The sequence below is a fragment of the Ictidomys tridecemlineatus genome, chromosome 4, assembly GCF_052094955.1.
Source record: "Ictidomys tridecemlineatus isolate mIctTri1 chromosome 4, mIctTri1.hap1, whole genome shotgun sequence".
In the NCBI taxonomy this organism is placed as follows: domain Eukaryota; kingdom Metazoa; phylum Chordata; class Mammalia; order Rodentia; family Sciuridae; genus Ictidomys; species Ictidomys tridecemlineatus.
The window spans coordinates 24252708-24274542 of NC_135480.1; positions in this window are offsets into that span (position 1 = coordinate 24252708).

Sequence of the window (21835 nt, forward strand, 5' to 3'; positions counted from 1 at the left end):
TTCCTCAGTTGTTGGCCCTGTACCCTGGCTGCAAAATACTTCCTTTGTCCTCCACATGCCCTCTAGAGAGATAGTGGCTCTCCCCTCCAACACACACACACACACACACACACACACAAAATGTGCTGTGTGTCTTTCAGGTTTGTTGGGCAATGTCCTTGGTCTATAAACACTCTGTACCCACACATGCCTTGGGCATCGCCAAAATGTGGGTAGCTTTAATTCCCTTATCCATCTACTATGTTCATGGAGGGACGACTCTGGCAGGTGCTTCTGGCTCAACTGAAGCAGTGGCTGTGCTTCTGGGATTTTTTAATTTTATTTTATTATATCCAACCTCCTGAATTCCTGGTCTGCTTTGAATGTCCAGTTTTAAATTCCAGTAAAGTCTCCCACCTCTCTCTTTTTTGTTTATCCACCTTGCAGAGAAGCTGCCTTTCTGCTTTCACACCATAGACCAACCAGGAACACACCTCCACTATTCCTTCATCTTGAAAAACTCCTTTTTTAAAAAAAAAAAAAAAATTCTAATTCTCTGATACAATTAGGCACCTATTCATTTATTTTCTGTTTTCTTTGATTACGTTAAATATGTTAAAGTCTTTGTCAGTTAACTCAAACATCATCATTTATGAGTTTACTTTTATTTCCATTTTAAATTTATTTTTATTTCATTTTATTTTTTTTTTATTTTATTTTGAGATGGGGACTCACTCTCTTGCCTAGGCTGGTCTCAAACTGTTGGCCTCAAGTGATCCTCCCATTTCAGTCTCCCTGAGTTGCTGAGATTAGAGGTATATACCTACAACATCTGTCATATCTACCTTTATAGCCTCCTGTTTCTCCTGGTCACAGTCTCATCCTGTGGGTGAGATTTTTGAGTGTTTTAATGCAATGCCAGACACAAGTTTAAAAACTGTCGAGGACATTGGGGATCCATGTCCCTATGTCCCTATGTAGGCAGGCAGGGTGGTGATGGATCATGTCATTCAACTATTGGGAGGTGCTGAATCAAAGCTCAGTTTAAACGCTGATAAAACTGAATCTTGGGGCTGGGGATGTGGCTCAAGCGGTAGCGCGCTCGCCTGGCATGCGTGCGGCCTGGGTTCGATCCTCAGCACCACATACCAACAAAGATGTGTTGTCCGCCGAGAACTAAAAAATAAATATTAAAAATTCTCTCTCTCCCTCTCTCTCTCTCTCTCTCTCTCTCTCTCTCTCTCTCTCTCTCTCTCTCCTCTCTCACTCTCTCTTTAAAAAAAAAAAAAAACTGAATCTTATTGCAGCTTGCCCCTCTTTCTAGATTTTTTTGACCAAGAACTTTTTTTATGCTATTTGACTCAGTACTTGAACAGATCACAAACTAATCTTTCTCTGTTCTGCTTTCCAGCCTAATTCTGCTTAGGTCCTACCCCTCAAAATTAAAGTTCATCAACTATACTAAGAGAAAAATGATTAATGCACTTTAGTTCTCTAATATTTGCCCAAACTCTTCCATTCCTCTGTCCCCTTAGCAAGGTGCCTGGGTTGTAACTCCTACACTTTTGGCCTTTTGGCCATAACTAGAATCATTAAATGTTTCCAGGGTAAAGGCAGCTCCAGGGGGTACGCTTATCTCACTTAACTTCTTGCTCATTAATCTTAGTCTTTGTGGCCTCTTCGCTGATTCAGACAGAATATTTTCCTATTTTATTCAGCCTTTTCTTTTGAAATAGGCGAGCACACTGATCTTCTATCAATTTCTTAATACTATAAACAAGTAGAAAACTTTTCTTCTATAAAATTGGTCAAAAAATCTACTTTGTCATAATTTGTGGGGGTCATCCAGCACGCATTTATTTCCTGAAAGAGATCATAAGAACATGCCTTACTTGATGGCAGAAATCATCTCTAATTGACTATTTTATGTTATACATACAATTTTATCCTTTGTGGAATGAATTATATATAGCATAGGTCCCTTTGGTAATCTAATAAATAATTTGAACACCAACCAGTCAAAATAAATCACAAACATACATTCAAATGTTTGGATATAATTGTTGTGGGTTTAACAAACCTTCAATCACTCCATTAGCTGCCTAGGCTTTATAGACCCCAAGTCTGCAATAAAGCTATTGGAAAGCCAGTGATTCCCCTTGTTTCTGTTATTACACTATTAGAGCCCTATTGTATTATGACAAAAATATTATATTTCTACAATTACTTGAAAATAGTAGTGACTACAAAATTTCCTTAACTTACAAAGGGGTTATATCTGAATAAACCCAACATGATTTGTATAACAAATAGAATATGCATTTAATACACTGAAATTGCAGAACATCATAGCTTGCAAAGCAGCATACGGTAGAGTTTTGTTTTTATTACCTTATGATCGAGTGGCTGTCTGAGAGCTGCCTCTTACTGCCCAGCACCTCAAGATAATTTTTTACCACATCTGTGGATTTTGGTTGCCAAACATTGAATTTTCCATGATGAAATTTGTTTAACATGCTTTGAAGAAAATTTATCTTTATTTTCTTTTTAGATAACAATGTTACCAATGTTCTTTTTAGATATAAAGAAACCCCTGTTACTGTGACAATTAAGCAGATATCCAACAGGCTGCTTCTGCCACATGGGTTATTTTCCATTTGAAACCATCAAGAGATTGATCCATAACTTTAATCAGCTGGATACAGTCTTCCAGATCTGATATCCAGAACATGGAAGGAAAGGAGTTTGTACATTCTGGTGTTGGTGCTTGAAAGAGAAAGAGGATCAACTTCTGTTATAAGACTTTCCAGAGTTTCCCTGTGGAATTAATTTCATGACCTATACAAATTCCTTATTATGTGTTTTTTAATAAGTTTTGTTTGGCCCAAGTTAAACATCAGCTAACATGCCAAGATATGCACACATTAATACATAAACAGGCATTAAGCCCCATCTCAACATAATAATTACTATACTTCCCTTCTTGAGCAAGCAGAAAGATTCACAGAGCATGGGTCCTAAGACAGGAATAAAGATACAGGAGATGAACACTGGAGAGTGGAGCATCACAGGGAGATATTGCTGTAACTGAGGAGGTGACTAGGTTCTGTCAACCAACCATGTTTTCCCCTTTAGGTTAATTGTGAAGTTGACCCATCTACAGCACCAAAATTTTCATCTATATCTTCATCATATATATCTTTCATATCTGCATTGGATATAATAGTCCTTAAGGCAACTTCTTTTACGTTAGCATGTTATTTCTACTCTGTGACAATAGAAATCATTATTGTTTATTACACAGTGAGGTCAAAACATGGATTTTACAGTTAAGTTCCCTGCTTTACCCTTTACTAGTTGTGTTACCATGAGCCTTTGACTTTTCTGAACTTTGGATTCTTCAGTTTTAGAAAGAGGATACTTGTATGGTGTTATTATATAGATTCAATTAGATGGTGTACATAATGGACTTGGCACAATGCCTGCACTGCATTGTGGTTAGAAAAACAACAACAACAACAAAACTTGGTGCTGTATTTTTCTTTTAAAAAACTCTTCAGTGAAAGATAAACGAACATTTAAACCAATGCTTAATTTTATCCAATTAACAAATGAAATACATAATTAAATAGGAGCGTGTGTTTTGCTCTGAGATCAGAATTCCACCATCATTTTTAAATACATATAACAATTAATTGGGTATATATAGTGCACGAGAAAGAATAAAATCACATTGAATGATGGGATTTGATCTATGAGAATTATGCTACTACTCCCAAGAGGAAAATAATCTGAGAGAAATGAATCTTTATGAAAGACATTGGTCTTTACATTCATACTCTAAATATTCTCCAAGGAAAACATGTTCTTGAGTTTTGTAGAGCATATCTGCAAATGAAATCAAAGCCTTCTACAATAGCTGAATATTTGTGGTAATATGAGACAAACCCAAACAGTCACACTTTGAATGAATGTTGTTTTAAATGCTTGAGAAACCATGGAACAGAAAAGGATTTTTAAATATGAGGAGTGGGGGGGGGAGCAATACATTCAACTTACCAGAGAGAAGGACATTCTGAAGACTCTAATCTTGTGATTTGAATTGAATTTATTTATTCACTTTAAAGAAGCCATTCAAAATGCAATAAATAGTTCCTTCTAATGAAAAGGGAGGTACAGAGTATGCTTAATAAAATGGAAAGTATAGGCTCAGGGTTTGTGGAGAATAAATAATATTTTCATGAAATTTTAAAGGAAGAAAGAGCTTTAGCCCATATTAATTTTTGTTTTAGAGTGAGGAAATGGAGAATCAGATTGAATGCGTTTTTAAATCCATACAATTAAGAGTAAAGCCAAGTCCCAAGCTTCTGATTTCATTTTTAAAATAGAATCCTCTTTCCAATCTGCAAATTTTCATGAGGTTATGAAAACTCCATGACGTTTTGATAGCATTTTCATGGATTTGAAAAAGTTCAGTGAATATTTGTTCATTATTGGCCCCAAATATGGCACCATACACATCACATATCCAACTGTTCCTTCATTTCCAAGAAATTAAAAAAAGGTGTAAGAATAAATTCAAGTTCATTTGAGAACACATACACAATATTGTCTCACAAGTGTAGGGTAGCAGAGCATTAAACATAAAATTTAAATTCCAAGGTAGTTTGCAAAGTACCACTTAGTGGCAGCAGTTAATTTCATTTTCCTTTAAATATATTTACCAGGTCTTCTCCCTTAGGTAAAAAAAAAAAAAAAAAAACAGTGGACTTGGTGAAAGCTCTGTCTAAAACTTGTCTCTATTCTCCATGAGATAGAATGAGAATAATTGAGGAAACAAATGCTGTGAGAATTGACCAAAGAAGTTCTTCTTCACACCAGATTCAGAGTCCCAGCCTACATAATGTCCACCTAGCTCTCTCTGGTCACTCTTCTGGTTACCTGTTGTCTTTCTGTAGCTAGAATTCTCAAAGTTGGCATAGTTTTCTCTTGATATGAACTACTCAAGGGCTCCTGTTCTTTTACAAATTATATATTTGATGTTCTTATTATCTATTTTATCAGTTGATCAACATGTGACTAGAATTTTCTAATTACTCAGGTCTCAATGCAAGTATCTTTCCCACTACCATTTCCTCCTCTACCTGAACCAAGTATTTTCTGACTGATTTGTCTGATTTTGTATTCTATCTCACTACTACTGAGATTATTTTACTTAGTTCTAAATTTATACATACTGTACCTTTCCCCCAGAAGGAAGTAGAATGCTTAATAAAGGCAGAGACTTCCTAGATATTTTATAGCTATATTCCCTGTACCAAAATTTCCTTCAATGTAGTAGGGAATTTAATCATATTTGTTGTAAGAATAAATAAATTAACACGTATTTGAAGTATATGTACCTTCCCTATCCTTCCAATTTCTTCTTGATATATTTAATTTTGAATTCTACACTGTTGTAGAGCATTGAATGACTTACTTAAAGACTTTAGGAGTCTGATTAATAGTTGCCTAAGGAGAACTTCCTCTCCATTTGCACTATATACTTTGAGAGGAAATTGAGAAAGCAATGTGGTTTTAAATACCTCCTGCAATCTCCCTGATTACATAATTACCAACTCCTTGGCTTCTTCATTCTGTTAAATCTATTCCCTTTGTAACATCTACTGGTAATTGGAGTAAGGGCCATTTTTAATTAAGATAATATGTATAGGAAAATACAGAAAGTACGAAGAGTAAATGGAATTTGATTGCTGTTGCTTCATCTTTAGCTAGAAAACACATACTTATATATAATTGTATTTTTCTTCCAAACTTTGGGAATAAAAATGTATTAGTTTAATGTGGCTTTTGTGGCAAATACAAGAAACTAGGTAGCTTAAAACAACATAAACTTATTCCCTTACAGTTCTGGAGTCAAAAATCCAAAATTGAGATGTAGGGAGGGCTGCACTCCTCTGGATGCCCCAGGGTGAATCCACTCCTTGTTCTGAGTTCTGGTGTCTTTGGCATTCCCTTACTTTTGGCTGCATCTCTTCTGCATCTTCACACCACCTTCTCCTCTCTCTCCCTGCATGCATGTGTGTAATGTGTGTGTCTAGCACCCTTTGCCTTCTTCTCCATAGGATGGAGATATGTATATATGTATATGTATGTATAAATATGTGTGTCTATGAACATATATGTGTCTATGAATGTATATGTGTGCCTATGAACATATATGTGTGTCTATGAACATATATGTGTATGTGCATGTATACATATGGATGTAGATATATATGTATGTGCATGTGTATATATAAGTATGTGTATGTGCATTTGTATGTGCATTTGTATGTGCATGTGCATGTATAAGTACTTATGTGTATCTGCATGTATATAAGTATGTGTGTATATGTATATGTGTATGTATGTGTATGCATGTGTGCATATTATGTGTATAAGTCCATACATGTGTGTATGCATATATACGCGTGTATATGTGTACACATACATGTGTATGTCTATGTGTACATGTGTATGTGTATATGTATGTGTGTATGTATATATGTGTGTATGTTTGTGCATAGTATATACACATGTGTAAGGACGTGTGTATGTGGGTGTATGTGTATATGTATATGTGTGTATGTGGGTATATATGTGTAAAAATGTGTTCATTTGTAAAAGTAGGTGTGTGGGTATGTGTGGTATGTATGGGTGTGTGTACGTTCATGTATGTTTGTATACATATGTATACATGTTTCCATGTGTTTGTATATGTATGTGTGTATGTGTGTATGTGGGTGTGAATGTATACATATGTGTGTATATATGTATATGTATATACATGTGTATGTGTGTATATGGGTGTGTATGTGTGTATATGGGTGTGTATGTGTGTATATGGGTGTGAATGCATGTATGCATGTATACATGTGTGTATATAAATGTATACATGTATGTTTGCATTATAGATGGAAGTATATGTGTATATGTGTATGTGTCATGTATATATACATATGTGTATATACAGATACATGTGTATGTGTGCATATATATACATATATGGATATATGTCTGTACGTATAAACGTATATGTGTATGTGCCTGTATGTATAAGCATATATGTATATGTGCCTGTATGTATATTTATATGTGTGTATGTGCCTGTATATATGTGTATATGTGCCTGTATATATGTATGTATGTGTGCATGTAAGTATAGACTTGTGTGTGCATGAATGTATAGATGCATATATGTGTGCTTATAGAGGCGCATGTGTGGGTGTTTATGTGCATGTGTGTATAGACATGTACGTATGCATGTGCATGTATGTATAGACCTGTGGTGTGTGTATACACATATGTGTAAGTAGGTATATGTATAAATGTGTATATGTGTGTGTATAGATGTATGTGTGTTTAGAGGTATTTGTGTGTGTGTATGTATAGACTGTGTGTGCGTGTATATAGATGTATATGTATGTGCATATACATATACATGTGTGTATGTATAGGCATATGTGTCTATACATACATGTACATACACACATATGTTTATATGTGTATGTGCATATATGCATAGGCTATATATGTGTATCTAGACTTTTGTGTCTATATGTGCATGCATGTACAGACGTATGTGTGTGTATAGACTGTATGTGTGTATAGGTGTGTATAAGAGTGTGCGTGTGTATGTATAGGCATATGTGTGTGCATGTGCATGTGTATAGGCATATATATATGCTTGTGTGCATAAGTATGGTGCATGTGCATATCTGTGTATAGGCATATATGTATGCATGCATGTGTTTGTGCATGTCTATAGGCATATGTGTGTGCGTGTGTGCATGTGTGCCTTTGTTTAGGTATGTTTGTGTGCATGTGTGTATGCATGTATATGCATACATTCGTATGCAAATGTGTATGTGTCTATGCATGTATATGTGCACTCATGTATGTGTGTGGATATACGTATGTGTGTTGCATGTACATGCATGCATGTATTTATGTACATGTGTCTGCATGTATGTGTCTGCATGTATATTGTGTGTATGTGTATGTATGGATGCATATGCATGTGTGTATATGGGTATGCATGTATGTAGTATGCATGTGTTTGTACATGTATATGCATGTGTACATATGCATGTATGTATATTCACACACATGCACGTGTGTGTGCATACACACATACACATGCATATGCATGTGCATGTATGCATGCATGTGTGTATGTATATGCATGCGTGTACATACATGTATGTGCATATATGTGTGTATGTGCATATGTGTATGTATATGTGTACAGCTTTGTATGTTTATGTGTGTGTGCATGTACACGTATGTATATGCATGCATATATATACGTGTGTGCACACATGCGCACACACACGTATGTATATACATATGTGTATATGTATATGACATTTATGACCAACCCAAATAATCCAGGACAGTCTTTTTACTTCATGATCCTTCATTTAATTATATCTGTAAAACTTTACCACATAAGGTCACAGTCCCAGGTTCTGCAGAATAAGATATTTTTGAAGGCAACCATTTCATTCTTCTACACAGAGTTAGAATGAATATTGTTAAGTCAATTGAATGCTCTTGACATGATATTCACAATGGCCTTGCCAGTAAGTGACCTCTCTCCCCATTCTCCTTTCCTCTTTTCCTTCCTTCCCTAGCCCAATTCTGTGCTTGTGCCAACCTTGCGGCCTCAGGTATGCCTAAGAACTAAGACCAAATCCTAACCCAGGTTTACTTGTCCATCTCTCAGTTATTCAGGGCCTGGAAGGGCCACTTGTATTCCCTCTGCAGAGGTATCAGATTTGGTTATCGTTCTTTCTTCTGCGACTAAAAGTCATTGATGAAGTGTTCTGCTTTCTTTCCAGAAGTATAATATCATCACAGTACTGCAGAGCATGTCAAACTGGGCATCTTTCAGGGTGAAGGAATTTCAAGAGAGCATTCAATGTGCATGATCATTCATCTTCTATAGCAATATTTCTCTCTTCCAATAGAAAGTCTACTCTTCTTACTTCATAGATCTTCTTGAATCTCCTCTAATTAACATAATGTCACTTTACTCACTCCAACTAAACTACCAAGTTTAATATTTCTATATCTTCTATGATTAAGAAAGTTTCTTCATTTTGCTTAATTTTTGAGGTAAGATCTTTCCCAGAAAATATGGACTATACTTGTTTGATGGCTCTCCAAAAGAACCCAATAAAATCACACTACTAAATACCAGCAGTCCTGGTATGAGAAGAATTGAGATAAAGGTCAGAAAAAGATGAAAACAATACGTGAATAAGTTTGTCTGTGTTCACAAAGTTTTTGTATCTCAGTATAAGCTCTAGACCATTATATGCAACATGATTTAAAAGTTTAATAGTCATCTCAGACATAACTAAATTCATGATTCCCTCCTCTCCATGTTACTGTTACTCTTTCAGGTTTTTTGTTTGTTTGTTCAGTAATGAAGAATCCTTTTTATCTAGTTTCCTCCCAAAACTATTGGAGGCAACTTGACTCCTCTCTTTCTCTTAAACCACATGCATAATCTGTCCATAAATCTGAATACTCTCTTATGTACCCCGAATTTAAGCTTTTATGAGCACCTCCACTACCACAGCTTTGGACCATTGTGCCACCTTCTCTTACCTAGATTATTGTGGATCTCTTATAATCACTGTCTCTGTTTCCACTCTTGTTGATCTCCCACAGCTCATGGTCTACACCACAGGAGCAAACACAAGTCACACTGTCATTTCTGTCTCAAAACCAGTGACCTCCCATCACTGAGAATAACCCCTGAATGTGGCTCATAAGGCTGAATTTAACTTTGTCCCATGTGTCTCTTAGACTTCATTTTTGTTCCTTCTCCTTCTCTCATGATGCTCCGCCAGGTTTAAGGGTCACTTGGTTGCTCCCAAACCTGAGCAGACTCAAACATTTCAAAATGGCTCCCTCTTAGGTGCTTTGTACATTCTTTTCCTTCTGCACACATTGTTATCCTGCTTCTAGGGCCATGGCTCACAGACACGCCTTGTCACCCTCTACCTGGTGCCTCGTCATCCACTAGAGGCCTTCCACTAGAGCAAGCCCCACCACTCTATAGAGGCCACACATTGCTCTCTCTTTAATTCATGGTCAGTAACACCACCTGAAAAATTACAAATCAAATGACAAATTGCACATCAACTTTGTATGTTGGCTTTGTTTTGCATCAACCCCATAAGGATATGCACAGGTCTGTTTTTATATTCTGTAGAATCCTCAGTTCTTAGGGCAGTGCTTGTCACAAATAGGAACACGATTTAACTTTTTTGTTCAACAAATGGATGAACATATAAAGCTTTATGAGTACTGTGACTTGAGAATGGAGTGAAGTGGGGGTGAGAATAAGTGATAGTGCAAAGAAAAACTTGAGTCTGAGTATTATTCTGGTTCTTTTCACCTTAGATTTGGCAAGTTAGCTAACTTGTAAATGTATGACACAAAACACACACACACACACACACACAATAGTGCTTGGTTTACTATGGTTCACCTTATAATATCTGTTGACTTCATGATGGTGTGAAAACTATGTGCTTTCAGTGGGAACTCTACATTGAATTTTGAATTTCTATATTTTTCTGGCCAATACTTGATAGTAGGATACTGTCTCATGATGATGCTGGGCAGCAGCAGTGAGCCACAGCTCCCTGTCAGCACCATGAACACAAGAATGACCAGCTGTTGCTCTCTAGTATACTGGGTTGCCAGGCCTTAATGTTCCATAGGTTAGGTATATTAAATGTATTTTCAACTCACAGTATTTTGCAACCACACTATAAGTTAGGGAATGCATGAGAGAAACAAAGAAGCAAGAATTATGTATATAAAACTTTTCTCATAGTATGTGGCCTCTGAAAGTGAATAAAGAACCAAAATTTAACATACTCGCGCGCACACACACACACACACACACACACACACACATACACACAGCTAACACAGTTAATAAATGGTCAAATGAGATGAAAAAACACTTCTCAAAAGAAGTACAAACTGCCAATAATTATACGTGGAAAAAAAAAAGAGTTCAACATCTTAAGCCAGCAGGGAAATGCAAATCAATACTACATCGAGATTCCATCTCAGTCCAGTTAGAATGGCAAGCATCAGGAATACAAATAGCACCTGGAATGGTGGTGCACACCTGTAATCCCAGCAACTTGGGGAGGATGAGGCAGGAAGATTGCAAGAAATTTAGGAAGACCTTCATCAACTTAGCAAAACTCTGTCTCAAAATTTAAAAAATTAAAAAGTTCTAGGGACGAAGCTTAGTGGTAAACCATTGTTTGGTTCAATCCTCAGTACTCCCCCGCAAATAATAGCAAGAAATACAGGGAAGGATGTGGGGGAAGGAACACTTATGCACTGATGGTGGGAAGGTAAATTAGTACAGCCACTATAGAAAAATCAAATCAATATGGAGGTCCTCATAAAACTAAAGAAAAAACTATACAATCCAGCTATACTACTCCTCAGTATATATCCAAAAGAATTAAAGTCATCCTACTGTAGAGATACCTGCATATCTGTATTTGTTGTGGCACAATTCATAATAGCCAAGTTATGAAAACAGTCTAGATGCCTATAATCAGATGAACTGATAAAGAAAATATACCATATATACATAATGGAATATTATTGAACCCAAAAGAATGAAATCAGAAAAAATGGATGGAATTAGGGATCATCATTTTAAGCAAAATGAGCCAAACTCAAAAAAACAAGTATCGCATTTTTCTTCATATGTGAAATCTCAAAAAAAGCAAAAAAGTTGCCACGAATATAGAAGGGAGTCCATTATTGGAGAGGAAGAGAATTAGGAGAGGGGAGAGTATTGCTGGGTAGTGAAAATGATTAAAATACGTCACATACCTGTGCAAATATGCCACAGTAAAATTCACGATTATGTATAATTATTATGCACATTTTTGGCCCTGCCCTTTCAACCTTCCCTTCTGGTTTTTCTTTCTTTTCTTTCTTTTAGTACCAGTGATTGAACCCAAATGTGCCACTGAGCCACATCCCCAGCCCTTCGTTTTTTTTTTGTTTTTTTTTTTTTAATTTTGAGACAGGGTCTCGCTCAGTTGCTTAGGGCCTCTCTATGAGCTGAGGCTGGCTTTGAACTCACCATCTTTCTGCCTCAGCCTCCCAAGTCTCTGGGATTACAAGTGTACACTATTGCACCCAGCACTTTGGCCCTTTCTTCTCTGTGTATCTCACTCACCTTGCCTAGATTATGTCTTGGCTGGTGTCTGAAGAACTTCATTGCTACCATGAAGAATCCTTGAGAGACCCATAAAAGGCTCCTCCACCAAGATAAGTGGAGGATCTGTGCCTACGTTTGTCTGCAAGTTGGCTTTTTACAAGCAGTAGATGTTTTGTTCGGCAGAATTTTGACATCATTTGTCTCCCATCGTGGGCCATGAGTTATGTTGATATCTAGATTCAGGGTGGGAACTGCCATTGAAATTAGTGTTGCGTGAGTCTCCTGCTGTTACCTCCAAAGGGTGACTCAGATCCTGGAGTTGAATGTGGATTTAATTTAAATGCCTCTGTGATGTGCTAAGTGCAAAAGGCACATGCTCTGCAGCATGTTCGTGTCCTGTGCTGCTATATTATCTGTTGACTCTCACTCAACTGCAGTCTGACAGAGCGGGGAAGAGAGGGCCTATGATCCAAATCAACATGCCGTATGGCTAGCACAGTGGTTCAGAGCTTGGCTTCTGGAGGCAGACTGCCTAAAATTGCATGCAGACTTCACAAAGGTTTAGCATCAGGGCCTTGGGCAATTGATGAATAGGTTCAATTTCCTCATCGGTAAAATCAGGATGACCCTTTATAGTACTCATCTCTTTGAGTCATTGTGAAGATTAAAAAAAATATATTTAAGTAAAGCACTTAAGAACACTTCCTAGAATGCAGTGGCTTTGATCAATAAGTACAGGTCATTGTTATCAGGCATAGAATAAGGTGCAAGTGGAGCCAATCGGAAAGGACCATTTAAGGAAATGTGGAATCTCCTAATGAGACAGACTTGTAAATAACTGATACAGGAAAAGGTGGAGTCGGAAACAAAATATATACACAAGAAAATGCAACGGATGATAGGAGAAAGAAAAATTCACCAAAGGTTGAGGATGGAAGGGAGGAATATATCAAAGAGGAGAAACTGAATTCTATTTAAATAGAAGGAAGTAGTATTTGGCATTGTAAGCAAAGACATAGGTACTATTAAAAACGATCTTTCTTATTATGAAAGGTATAGAAGACTTTTATCTTATTTGAAGGGTCTTTCAGTTTCTAATTGAAGAACTAGTATTCACACGTGGCCCTGGTCAGTGAGCACTGGGGCCAGGAGTGTTCACTGTGCACTGGGTTCTAGGCCAAGAAATTGGCTTTTAACAGTATCATAAGCTTTCTCCATTCTTATGAGAAAATAGAGCTCAGATGGATCAGATAGATAAAACTTCCCTTAGCTAGTAGAACTCTGGGTGTAAATCCAGGTGTAAACCGCTGTGGTTTTGCATACTTTCTACACTGTTGTGTTATCTACTTCTTTTCCCTAAGTGGATACATATTCCAGATTTCTCCCTTAGAAATTAATTCTGTATATACATCATCTTACATGGCACAATACATATAAAATACGGCAATATTTGTCAGGCACACAGAATAAAACAGATGAGGTTGCCCTAGTCGCTGGCTGCCTTAATCCCTGAAGAACTGAGGAAAAGAGTCTGTTAACAAGACTTAGTTCTTGGTACAAAGGCACAAATCTGGGCTAGAGGAATAAGATACATTAAATCACCCTCACTGGCTGCTTCTGCTTCTGTCACTTCCTTTGGGTTTTGCTAAACCACTGAGGAGCAGATGGCATAAGGAGACCGATGGCACAGGAATACCCACCGTGAGTTCTGCTTAGGAAATCATCACCCATTCTCCTTTGCCATTGCTGTGGTTTGGATAGAGACGTGGTTTGTTCGTCTCTCCCAAGGTTTCATGTCTTGAAATTTACTCAGAGTGTGAACACTTAATCTGTCCATGGCGTGGAGGTAAGGTCTTTGGGAGGTGGTTAGGTTAGATAAGGTCATGAGGGTAGGACCCCAGGATTGAATCCTGGTGGCTTTATACAAAGAGGGAGAAAGACCAGGAGAGTGACAGACACAGGCATGTGCTCCTTGTCTCTTGGCACCCAGTGCTCAGCACCATCAGAAAGCCATTACCAGATGCAGCCCTTCAGTCTTGGACTTCCAGAACCAAGAGCCAAAATCGACCTCCACTCTTTATGGCTCCCCTAAGCCTCAGTGTTGTGTTGTTGGCAACAGGTAAAGGACTGCTGCAGCCACATGAGTGAAAGCTCAGTGCAAAGAACATCTCAGGAATTGAGCATTCTCTGTGCGGCTCTTCCACATTTTGACTGTGCCACGAAACACCATATGTCTTTAGATCACACGAGTGAAAACCTTTTAAGTCAGTTTTCACATTATTGCAAATGATGGGAAAAGGTCATTTTGTTTCACTCCTATGGCTGGGAAGGTAGGCTTTTTATTCCCTGCCAGTCGTCAAGAGGATGGAGTGTTTTCACACTTGTGATGATTATCCTTTAGGACCTGCAGGGTCTGGCATACATCTAGGTGGATCTCACATCTTTCTATAACTAGATGCAGAATGCTGTGGCTTTCTCTTTCCTAACGGAATAAACTTAGTGTCCCTCTTACCTTCATCTGATTGATAATCCTGTATCCAACTGCTTATGGGAATTTCTTCATTGTCTGTTTTGTCAAGGCCTATTCTGTAGGTCCAGACCTGTACTTAAAAGAATTGTTTTTCTTTTTACCTTCTCGACTCATACTGAGTCTTATGTTCTGAGTCTTCTTTCCCAGCTTATTGGAGTTTATTCTGTTTCATGACATTCAGACGTAAGACAACAGACGCCCTCCATGTGCAGCAGGTCTCTTTGAAAACCATGCTGGACATAGCTCCAGGCCAATTCTTACCTGGGTAAGTGGCAAAGGATATAGGGAAGGGAGGACAAGAAGAGCTTCAGTAGAGGCAGCTGGGTGAAAATTGTAGGAGGTAAGCGGGCTGATTCCCTATAGAGGTCAGATCCTAACTCAAAAGTAACTTTTCTAGGACATGCTATAGTTTGTATAGAGCTTCTTACATCTGGTTGTCTGTTTTTAACTTAAAGAAATTAGTTTTATGTCCATATCGTGGGATTTCAAAAAGACTGCTTTCTGTATTGCAATAATACTGTGAGCTGTAATAGCAACCCTTGGCTTCAGGTGTTTAAGAGGCCTGCATTCCAGAAACGTTAGTGATATCCCACGCATTATCATCAGTTTCCAGGATGTCTGAACAAGAGAATTCAGGCCCTCCAGGTTCACTTCCTGAGATTGTGATATGAAAATTTCAAATTACAGAAGAGGTGACAAAGAAAATCTAGTGAGAAACGAGGGATGGAAAAGGATTGAAGGTCTAAAAATGATTTTTTTTGAAAGGGAGAAAAAATACAGTGAAAATGCACAGGGAATGGCTAATAAGAAGGAAGTACTTTGTGTCCGGCCAAAAACAAACAAACAAAAACACTTGGTCATGGATTAAGTGTAATCTATATATTAATTAGAGCCTATAAAGAGAGCAAATACCTATGGTGAGAGACTCCAACATAATGCAATTTAGAATTAGAAATGTTAATGTGTTATTATCTAGAACTGACGAATGATTTGGTAAGGAGTGAAGTTCTAGCTGAGAAGAAAATAATCCTAACCATTCTGGAAACACAAACTTTCTTTTTTTTCTTATTGGTTATTCAACACATTACAAAGCTCTTGACATATCATATTTTATACATTAGATTCAAGTGGGTTATGAACTCCCATTTTTACCCCAAATACAGATTGTAGAATCACATCGATTACACATCCACACTTTTACATAATGCCATATTAGTAACTGTTGTATTCTGCTACCTTTCCTATCCTCTACTATCCCCCCTCCCCTCCCCTCCTATCTTCTCTCTCTACCCCATCTGTTGTAATTTAATTCTTTCTCTTGTTTTTTCCCTACCCCCACAAATTCTCTTATATGTAATTTTGTATATCAATGAGGGTCTCCTTCCATTTTCATGCAATTTCCCTTTTCTCTCCCTTTCCCTCCCACCTCATGTCTCTGTTTAAAGTTGATCTTTTCCTCCTGCTCTTCCTTCCTGCTCTGTTCTTAGTTGCTCTCATTATATCAAAGAAGACATTTGGCATTTGTTTTTTAGGGATTGGCTAGCTTCACGTAGCATAATCTGCTCTAATGCCATCCATTTCCCTGCAAATTCCATGATTTTGTCATTTTTTAGTGCTGCTTAATACTCCATTGTGTATAAATGCCACATTTTTTTATCTATTGAAGGGCATCTGGGTTGGTTCCACAGTCTAGCTATTGTGAATTGCGCTGCTATGAACATCCATGTGGCAGTATCCCTGTAGTACCCTCTTTTAAGGTCTTCAGGGAATAGTCGGAGAAGGGCAATAGCTGGGTCAAATGGTGGTTCCATTCCCAGCTTTCCCAGGAATCTCCAGACTGCTTTCCAAATTGGCTACACCAATTTGCAGTCCCACCAGCAATGTACAAGTGTACCCTTTTCCCCACGTCCTCGCCAGCATTTGTTGTTGTTTGCCTTCATAATGGCTGCCAATCTTACTGGAGCGAGATGGTATCTTAGGGTGGTTTTGATTTGCATTTCTCTGACTTCTAGCGATAGTGAGCATTTTTTCATGTACTTGTTGATTGATTGTATGTCCTCCTCTGAGAAGTGTCTGTTCAGGTCCTTGGCCCGTTTGTTGATTGGGTTATTTGTTATCTTATTGTTTAATGTTTTGAGTTCTTTGTATACTCTGGAAATTAGGGCTCTATCTGAAGTGTGAGGAGTAAAGATTTGTTCCCAGGATGTAGGCTCCCTATTTACCTCTCTTATTGTTTCTCTTGCTGAGAAAAGAACTTTTTAGTTTGAGTAAGTCCCATTGGTTGATTCTAGTTATTAACTCTTGGGCAATGGGTCGGACACAGACTTTCTAAGCAAGAAGGCAGATGATGGGGGCTTCCTGGGACATCAGCCCTGGCTGTCTGCATTCTGTCCATCCCAGGAGGCCTGTGGAGTACAGAAGGCAAGAATAAGCCTGCAGAGGAGATTCGTTATGGAGCTATATTTGGCTACAAGGCCAAAAACCATCAGCTTTTAGTCTTATTAGGAGAAAGTCTCTCCCTTCACTCAATCCCTCATCACCTCAGGAACAGAATAGTCGTCTTTTGGGAATATATTTCCTGGTTTCTATTCTGAATGAATCTACTCATAAATGTACCACCAACTCCACACACACACAGACCATAAGTGTTTCTCTCTCTCCCTCCCTCCCTCTCTCTCCCTCCCTCCCTCCCTCCCTCCCTCTCCCTCCCTCCCTCCCTCTCCCTCCCTCCCTCTCTCCCTCCCTCTCTCCCCCTCCTTCCCTCCCTCCCTCCCTCTCCCTCCCTCTCTCTCCCTCCCTCTCTCCCTCCCCCCCTCTCTCCCCCTCCTTCCCTCCCTCCCTCCCTCTCCCTCCCTCTCTCTCCCTCCCTCTCTCCCTCCCCCCCCTCTCCCTCTCTCCCTCCCTCCCTCCCTCTCCCTCCCTCCCTCTCTCCCTCCCTCTCTCCCCCTCCTTCCCTCCCTCCCTCCCTCTCCCTCCCTCTCTCCCTCCCTCTCTCCCCCTCCTTCCCTCCCTCCCTCCCTCTCCCTCCCTCTCTCTCCCTCCCTCTCTCCCTCCCCCCTCTCTCCCTCCCTCCCTCCCCCCTCTCTCCCTCCCCCCCTCTCTCTCCCTCCCTCCCTCCCCCCTCTCTCCCTCCCCCCCTCTCTCTCCCTCCCTCCCTCCCCCCTCTCTCTCTCCCCCTCTCTCCCTCCCTCCCTCTCTCCCTCCTTCCCTCCCTCCTTCCCTCCCTCTCTCCCTCCCTCCTATTAAGAAAATCCCAGATTTTCTTATTCACACAGACACCTGTAGTTACCCTCCTATTTCCGGAGGGTGGATTTCCAGTCCTAGGGATTCTCATTTCTCAGGCACCTGGACTCAAAATGAGATCAAACAAAGTGTTGGGGTGGGGTGCTTCAATACACTCCAAACTTAAATGTGTTGGAACCAGAGGGAGTGTGGATAAGGTAGGTTTTCCTTAGAATTACAAGACCTAGCCCAATTTAAATAGCATAAACAGGTGGCCCACACCACAACCCCACCATAGGAAGAGGCAAGAGGTTCTGAGCTCTCATAAAAAATGAGGCGGAAGCCCCAGACTCATTCTTTGTCTCCCAGACTTTAAATCTCCATAGACTTGACACATTCTCTGTTACCCCCTGATTTCCAATTTTGAAACCATGGTGCCCATCATTAGCAAAAATCCAGCTATCCTCAGGTTGTTATCTAAATGTTGTCTTTATCTTCCTGACAATGCTGCTTCCCTTGTGAGTCTCTCAAACCACTAGTTCTGGAAAGAAGGCAGCCATCTTTCTTTTCCCTCCCAAGCTTCCAGAATTTTCCTTAAAAGCCACAGTTTATAATTTCATGTCATCGAATTATGGCATCCACTTGCCACTTTTCACTGATGTTCATACTAGTTTTCGAGTTGCTTCCCTTAATGTATAAGTGGTTTCAGGTCTTGCTTCAATGATACTGTGTCTAAGATGACTTAATTCCCAGAAATTTCAGTGTAGATGGAATGAATCTTTCCAATGATTTTTGGCCTCCTTCCTTGGGCTCCTGGCTTTTAAGGATCTGTGTCTCTAATGCTACTTTAACTCATACCCTAAATCAACTGTGACTCTCCTTCCACTTCAGATATGGCGAACTGTCACCTGATAACCGTCACCCTTCTCTTCCATATAAATCCTTCTATTACCGAGATTTCACTCATCATCAGATCCTGCTAAGACTTCAATTCTTTGATTCTATCAAATTTGCACTGCCTTTTAAGAGAAACCGCTTATATTCTTTCTTTTTTATTCCATGTTAATTCAAAGATCAGTCATTATAATAATTTTCTTCTCTTGCTTTTCAGTCATGATTCTTTCCCCAAACACAGGTTGGTTTAATTCAAATCCTCACCCACCTAGTATGCATAATGATGCAGATTACTGTACCAGGAACAAAAACTTAATCATACTGGTAGGTCTCCTTTATTGAATTTAACTAATCTATTTTGCAGTTCTAGGATTTGAACCACAGCACTTTACAACAGAGCCACAGTCCCAGGCTCTTTTCATTTTGGCAAAAGGCCTTGCTGAATTGCTAAGGCTAGCCTTGAACTTCTGATTCTCTGCCATAGTCTCTTGAGTTTCTGGGATAAGAGGTGTGCCACTAGTAGTTCCATTTAAACTGATGACAATTTGAAACCAAAATATAGGCCCTGACGTGTGCTTAGTAATCACACTACATAGTGTTGGCCAATCCACTGTCTTGCTACTTTAAGTCAACACTCAGACGATGATCCAGTTTCTCATTAGATAAAGAAAACTGAAGCAATTGGAGAAAAAATTCTCCTCACATCAACTACACATATTTTCAAACATAGTGTGACTCTTGTTATTATATCTGATCTATATTCATGTCTAACTAAAATATAATTCCTGTATTTGTGCACTAAATCCTACCTATTCTCGCCTACTCAAAAGTCTTATTAGAAGAAAGAAATCTTATTAGGAGAAAGTCTCTCCCTTCACTGTCTCTGTCTCTCACAGTTTAAGTGCTTTTTCTCTCTACTGGCACAATTCCCATTAGTAATCAAACATGCTATTATTTTTTTTTATTTTGAAGAAAAAAAATTTATATCATTTCTCTGGCCATCTTTGTATCTTGTCTCCAATTCCCTTTACAGCTATGTCTTTACAATATATCCTATCTGCTTCTGATCCCTATTTTACTATTCTTTTTTAAACTTACTACTTCAGGCTCCTTTCACCTTCAATGGAAGCATTTTCTTGTCAAGGTCATGCTATATTAAAGGAAACTGGACTCTGTCTTCATCATATTTGACTCACAATAACTATTGACACAGGGTAGTTACTCTACTTCCTCCTGATGCACTCTAGACATTTGGCTTTAAGAACATTATTGTCTTGGCTTTCTTCATGTTTCACATGTCACTTCCCAACCCTTCTTTTTTTTTTTTTTTAAAGAGAGAGTGAGAGAGGAGAGAGAGAGAGAAAGAGAATTTTTAATATTTTAATATTTTTATTCTTTAGTTCTCGGCGGACACAACATCTTTGTTTGTATGTGGTGCTGAGGATCGAACCCGGGCCGCACGCATGCCAGACGAGTGCGCTACCGCTTGAGCCACATCCCCAGCCCCCCCAACCCTTCTTTACTGGCTCTTCCTTTAATGACTTTTTTTTTGGGGGGGGGCAGGGGTGGAGGGGGGTGGGGGCAGTGGTACCAGAAGAGCTAACCACTGACCTACATCCCTAAAACTTTTTATATTTTATTTTGAGACAGGGTTTTGCTGAGTTGTCTAGTGCCTCTCTCAGCTGTGGAGGCTGGCCTGGAACTTGCAATCCTCCTGCCTCAGCCTCTTCAGTCACTGGGATTACTGGCATGAACTACTGGGCCTGGCTTCTTCCTTGACATTTTTAGTGCTCCTGCCTCAGAGATGAGTCTTTGTTCCTGTTGTTTTCTTCATCTGCACTTATTTCCTTACTAGTTTTGCCTAGTCTCCCTGCATTTTCACTCTTCCTGATGAATACCTCCCCAAAAGATCATCATCTCAAGCTACAGACTGATAAATAGAAGTGTTTACTCAGCATCACTGATGGGATGCATCATAGAAATCTCAAACTCAGCATGTCCCTGACCTGCCTTCTAAATTCTACCTATCTATCTGTAGATGTCACCAGCTCAGTTATAAAAGTCCTGTTCTTCTACATTCTGGGACTAAAAATCTTGGATCGTCTTATATTTTACTCTTTTCAATCTCTACATCTGATTGCAATGGTAATTCTATTGGCTCTGTCTTCATAATTCATCCAGAATTTTACCATGTTATATCCCCTGTGTGAGCCTTCTCACAGGTCACCCTATTTCCAACTTGATCTCCTATACTCTAGAGCAGAGTTATTCTAACAATAAATCAGTAAATGTTACTTCTTGGTCCTACACCTTCCACTGTCTCCCATCTCATGCAGTTTAGAACTCGAATGCATTTCTTTACCCTAAAACATTTGTACATTTCTGAGCTGAACTATTCATTCTTCTCCAGGAAAAAAAAAAAAAATCTGCCTTCTTGCTATTTGTTATGGTTTAGATGCAATATGCCCCCAACAGCTCATGTGTAAGACAATGCAAGAAAGTTCAGGGGTGAAACAATGGGGTTATGAGAGCCTTAACCTCATCAGTGCACTAATCCACCTGAATGGTTTAACTGGAGGTAACTACAGGCAGGTAGGGCATGGCTGGAGGAGGTGGGTCACAGGGCTGTGCTTTGGAGTTTATAATTTGTCTGTAGTAAGCAGCACTCTGTCTGCTTCCTGGCTGCCATGTCCTGAGCTGTTTTCCTCCTCCCCACTCTTCTGCCATGAGGTTCTGCCTCACCTAAGACCCAGAGAAATGGAGTCGGCCATCTGTGGACTGAGACCTCTGAAACTGTGAGCACCAAACAAACTTTTCCTTCTCTAAAATCGTTCTTGTCAGGTCTATTGGTCACAGTGGCAAAAAAAGCTGACTAAAACACTGTTGTTCTCATACCACCTTCCCTGCCTTATTGACTTTTATGTGAGCTCTTCTTCTTACAAGGG